We start from the raw sequence: 5,684 nt of genomic DNA on the forward strand, positions 1-5,684 counted from the left end.
CTTAAATATTAACCTTTATGCTAGGGAACCTTTTTATGTAAGTGTGCAGTGTGTAAGTATTGGGGTATTAAGAAAAGATGCTAGTTAGCATTGTGCGTCTACGTGTTTGTGAAGTACACCGTGGTACGTGTTTTGCAGGGTTGATCATATTATATGTTTATATCAATGTATGCATTTATATAATGGGGACTTTTAACATTGTTCTATTGTGTGGGAATCGCATGACACTAAATAATAGCATCACCATATGTACTTATGTGTGAGATTCGCTAAAATGGCGCTGGGTGGCCATTTGCAATATGGCGTCTTGCGGCCATTCGCAAAATGGCGTTGTGCAGATTTTAATTTGAACAGATTCTGTCTCAGCCAATTATCCAACTTCGACAGTAAACAGGGCCGCAACTAGTGGGGGGCTGGAGGTGCACGTGCACCGGGTGCGCCGCTGCACCCACTGCCAGTGTCCTCCAGCCCAGCGCTGCAGGGAGGCTCCAAGCCAGATGCCCACTTAGATTATATTACAGCGGGCGCCTGGTTCCTTCCCTGCAGCGCCGTGGTAGGGTAGTGTAACCCCCCAGGAATATCCCCAAGCCTGGGAAGGGCTAATGTTACCTCCCATACCAAGGGTTAACGTGGCTTCCAGGCAATACAATGATGCCAGCTGCCTTGCTTGTTGCCTGCAGCTATTTGGGTGCCCCAAGCGTGGGAAGCCAAGATATAGAATGTTACCCTGGATCTGCAGAAGAGGTGAGACAGCTCCTGCATAGGCTGGGAGGTGAGCAGATCCAGCATGGATTGTATCAGCGAGGAGTGCTGGGAAGAAAAGCATGCTTGAGGCATTGGCCGTTGTGTGCAGCCACAGCAGCAGCTCAGTGTGAAACCTGTACTTTCCACATCATCAGTGAGTGACGTGTACGCAGCCGAACCACAGACTTGGGAGACAGAGCATCAGCCGCTTGCACCCGGAACAACAGCTCAGCAGCACTATCCCTGGAACGGGAGACCTGCAGAAGTGGCCGAAGCAGCCCTGAGACCCACTGGGTAGCGGTGGTCCAGGCAACTGCTGGGAAGACCAGATTCCGGCCGTCCCACGAAGCTGCGATAAGGAGCCATACCGCGACTGTTGGTGGACTCGGGTAAGACAATCACACCTCTGCTTGTGATCACCCCCATTGCCAAGGGACATTCCTCATAGTTGCCATAGAGGCATAAGAAGGAACACAGGTCACCTGAATAACATCCTGCCCGGTATAGACTTTAACCACAATAGCAGTCTGTGGACAAAATACATAGTGCTGGTAATCCAAAATTACTCTTTTGTTTTGATGTGCTACTGAGATTCCAGTCAGGCTAGCCAGGAGGATTCCCTGTCACATGGACAAATCACTGTGAATTTAGTGCTTCAACCATAACCTGGGAGGAACAGTAAAAGGGAACAGCGCCACCTTGTGTCAAAGAGTAACATTGTAGGCTTGACTTTCCCCAATCATCTCCACTCTTGAAATAGTTATAACACCTGTGTTATTACATGTTCACGTCAGATCAAAAGAGACTATTTGTCACGCAATTAATTATCCTGCCATTTATTGCGCGGATGGGAGGTAAACAGCGTGAATCGCCATAAAGCTCAGCAATTCCTTTGCAAGTTACGAACTCACACCCTCTCGGGACCAAATTCCCCTACTCAATCCTCCTGCCGTTTAAGGAAGTTATTGGCAACCACAGCAATGCGGGAAGAACTTACACACTCATATATATGCATATATATATATTGTATATACTTCTCATCGTTTCAATTGGTGAGTGGTTTACAGTGAAGGGTATTGAATTTACTACTGCATTGATTAGTGTGGCATGATAGTCATTAAGAGTACCAGAGTTAAGACTGTGTATCTTGTGTCCATTCCCTCTTTATTGTGTATTTGATTATTATATTATGTCAGTGTACCTAAAATACAAAACTACAGTTTTACACAGTGGTCTGTTGCCTCATTCCTCGAAACGGCTAGTTATTTAAATGTGTTGAGGTGAATTAACCTGCCTTTGAGTCCCTCAGTAATCCGTGGTGCTCCTAGACCTATAGGAGTGTTCATCATCAGAAGTTCTGAAGCAAGACTCTTCCACCTCTCAAAGAACTCGACTAGAACTGTCCATTCACACGTGAATTCCCAGTTAGTACCAACTTGCACTACAACCTACCCAGGGAGTTACAATTGGCGTAATACCGAACAGGATTGAAAACCTAGGCAAGAATGGCGCAAGAACAACAAGCAGCGGGAGACATGCCAGCCAGTGACAAAAGAGGGGGGGCACCAGTACTGCGCCAGTACTAGCACCGGCCCCAGCAGTACAAGGCAACCCGATAACATTACCATACTACTTTGGAGCACCTTGGATGCCAACGTATAGCGGGGATGGCTTGAAGTCTGAGGGGAACACCTTCACTGAGTTCCAGAGCAAAATCAAGTCAGTGGTCCGACCGTATACCCTGGGTGATCAACAAGTTGAGATCCTGATTGGCCAACTGAAAGGTTCCGCACTCAGGGAGGTGTCCTGATGGCCAGCTGAGGAAAAAACAGGTGTAGAACAAGTGCTAGAATGACTATAACGACGTTTGAAAAACGAGCAATCCCAGATCTTAAAATCAAATTCTACGCGCAGAAACAGAAACCGAGGGAGATCCTACGATACTACGCATGGAGCCTGCAGGACATCTTAAAGGCAGTACAGGCAGCCGACAAAGAGGAGGTAAGAAAACCAGATGAAATGCTTACCACCCGGCTCATCGAGAGGGCACTAGGCGAAGGAGTCCGAACGCAAATACGCTTATTAAAGAGGCAGATGTCAGACCAACCTTTTCTGTGACTTTAAGGCAGCAGCCATTACAGTACCCGGTAACAATACCAAACAGGATGAAGAGTTTCCTGAAATGCCATAATTCCGGGAATGCGCTGACTCACAGGGGGCCATGGCACCTAGTACAGAACAACTAGTGCGGAAGAAGGACACAGTGACCCAAGGAGGTCAGATCCCTACTACCAACCCTATAAAAACATTGAAAAAGCAGCTGGAAGAGCTGACGGTAGGGATGACTGAAATGCAGCGGGAGATGCGAAAGATGCCTAGTCAGCAGATGCCTGCTACAAGCGAACCCAGGTGGAGATCAGAACGGAATAGATCGACAGGAGAGTGGTGGAACTCACCCAGGGGATCTGAACGTAGACCCACCGATCAATTTGACGGACAGGGATGCACCATCTGCAGATGATGCAGAGGAGCCGGTCATGTGGAGAGGCAATGCACAAGCGCAGATCACTTAAACTCCAATGCCCCGGGGGAAGAACCTCGGGGAGAACAGATGCAATAGAGCCAGACCGGCAGAATGGAGGCCTCAATATATCGGACAATGTCCAATCATCCCTGTCACCATAAATGGCATGGAAATGCTTGCTATGGTGGACACTGAGTCACAAGTTATGATGATACAGCTGACCACTCTTCGAAGAAATTGGGGCAATGATCCCCTGCTACTACCGCTCACCCCTCTTGGCTTCATCTAATAGCCAGCAATGGTTTAGAAATCTCATGCGTCGGGTACTGGGAGGCCAATGTGAAGATCGGAAAGACATCATTGCCCAGGCAGGGGTGTTTAATAATGGATACCAGCGAAACTAAAGTACCCCCTATCATCTTTGGGATGAATATCTTGCAACAGTGCCCGGATGAACTAGTAGCAATGCTCAAAGGGGAACTGACGAACACCACCTTGCAAGGTCAGCGTGTCCTCCAGAAAACCCTCAAGGTGTTGCAGGGGCATCAGCGATTTGTACAACCTACCAAGGAGGTCGGTAAAGTCCGGTTAACCGAGGAAAGGCCAGTGAAACTGCAGCCGAATTCAGAGACGATCCTGTGGGGAAAAACCCGCTGTGGCCCGAATTGGCAAAAGTACGAGGCCCTAATCGAACCTTGTCTAGTGTGGGATCGAAGTGATGTAGTGGTCGCCAGTGCCTTGGTAACAGTCAAAGATGGAAGGGTCCCTGTGTGAGTCCTGAACCCACATAACCACCCTAAAGCTCTTTGGCAACCAGCGGTTAGCCCGACTATGGTGGACAACGTTTCAAAACTTGTTGCACCCATGGCCCCAGAGTGAACAGTGTAACACAACTGTCCTTAGTCAGAGTCAAGCTGGCCCAACAGAAAGGTGGTGGGAAGAAGTGCAGATCAGGGACACCGAAATATCAGTAGAACAAAAGCAAGGAGTCCTGGCAGTGGTAAGGGAACATGATGAGGCATTCAGCAAACATCTACTGATCTAGGAGTCTAGGAGTTGTCACGAAGATCCAGCACAGGATCCTCATGAAGGACATACCTCCCATCAAAGAGAGACATAGGCCGTTGGCGCTGGCACTGTACCAACCTGTCCGTGAGATGTTGGAAGACACAAAATTGAATGGGATTATTCGCGAGAGCCACAGCCCATGGGCAGCCCCAATGATCCTGGTCCGAAAGAAAAACAGACAGTTATGCTTCGGTGTAGATTACCAGAGGCTGAATAGCACCACCCATCGAGATGCGTATCCCTTACCTCGTGTAGAGGAGTCCTTAACCGCCCTAAATTGGCTCAATACTTCTCAACACTGGATTTGACTAGCGGTTATTGGCAGGTCCGAATGGCTGACAATGATGTAGAAAAGACCGCCTTTACCACGCCCATGGGTTTCAACGAATTCACACGCATACCCTTTGGCCTCTGTAATGCCCCGGCGACCTCCCAGTGGGTGGAGCATTGCTTAGGACATAGAAATTTCGAGACAGTCCTTCTTTACCTCGACAATGTGATTATATTCTCCAAGACGTATGCGGACCACCTCCATCACCTGCGGGAAGTGTTTCAGTAGCTAATGAAGTAAGGCCTTAAACTTAAACCATCCAAATGCTATCTCCTGAAACCACAGGTTCAGTACCTAGGCCACATCGTAAACGCCAGTGGGGTGGCACCTGATCCAGAGAAAACCAAGGAGGTTCGAGAGTGGCCCACCCCCCAGACAGTGAAAGACATCCGTCATTTTCTGGGGTTCGTCTGGTATTATCGAAGGTTCATCCAAGACATTGCCAAACTAGCTGCACCTTTGACAGAACTACTGCGAGAGATCCCCAAGGAAGGATAATATGAGATATGGTAAGAACTTACCCTTGTTATCTCTATTTCTACGAAGTCCATAGGGTTCCACAGGATACCTTGGGGTATAGGTGTGACGTCAGTCGCAGGGCACCAAAGAGTTAAGCTTTCAGCCTCCCAGGATGCACTAGGTCCCCCTCCTATACCCCGCCCCCGGGCCAAGGCACCTCAGTTAGTTACCAAGCCATAGGCCGGAGGAGGAGAAGGAAGAGAGAGAACAAAGATCTGGACACATACAAGAATCACATTCTCACCAGAGGGAGACGGAAAACTGGTGACCAGAGCAAAGCCCATCTGCAGCACAGGTGCGACAGGGCGGGAGTCCTGTGGAACCCTATGGACTTCGTAGAAATAGAGATAACAAGGGTAAGTTCTTACCATATCTCATATTTTCTACTTCAGGGTCCATAGGGTATCCACAGGATACCTTGGGGATGTCCCAAAGCAGTATCCTTTAAGGGTGGGGACGCTCCTGTGCAGAAAGGAGAATCCGCCGCCCGAAGGAAGC

General features: G+C 48.7%; 1 pseudogene; it reads left to right on the forward strand.

The window, feature by feature from the left end:
• The first annotated feature begins 648 nt into the window (after positions 1-648).
• Positions 649-3,265, forward strand: LOC148540738 (uncharacterized; annotated as a pseudogene).
• Positions 3,266-5,684: the final 2,419 nt, after the last annotated feature.

Source organism: Taudactylus pleione, unplaced genomic scaffold (assembly GCF_031769625.1).
Source record: "Taudactylus pleione unplaced genomic scaffold, aTauple2 ptg000017l, whole genome shotgun sequence".
In the NCBI taxonomy this organism is placed as follows: Eukaryota; Metazoa; Chordata; class Amphibia; order Anura; family Myobatrachidae; genus Taudactylus; species Taudactylus pleione.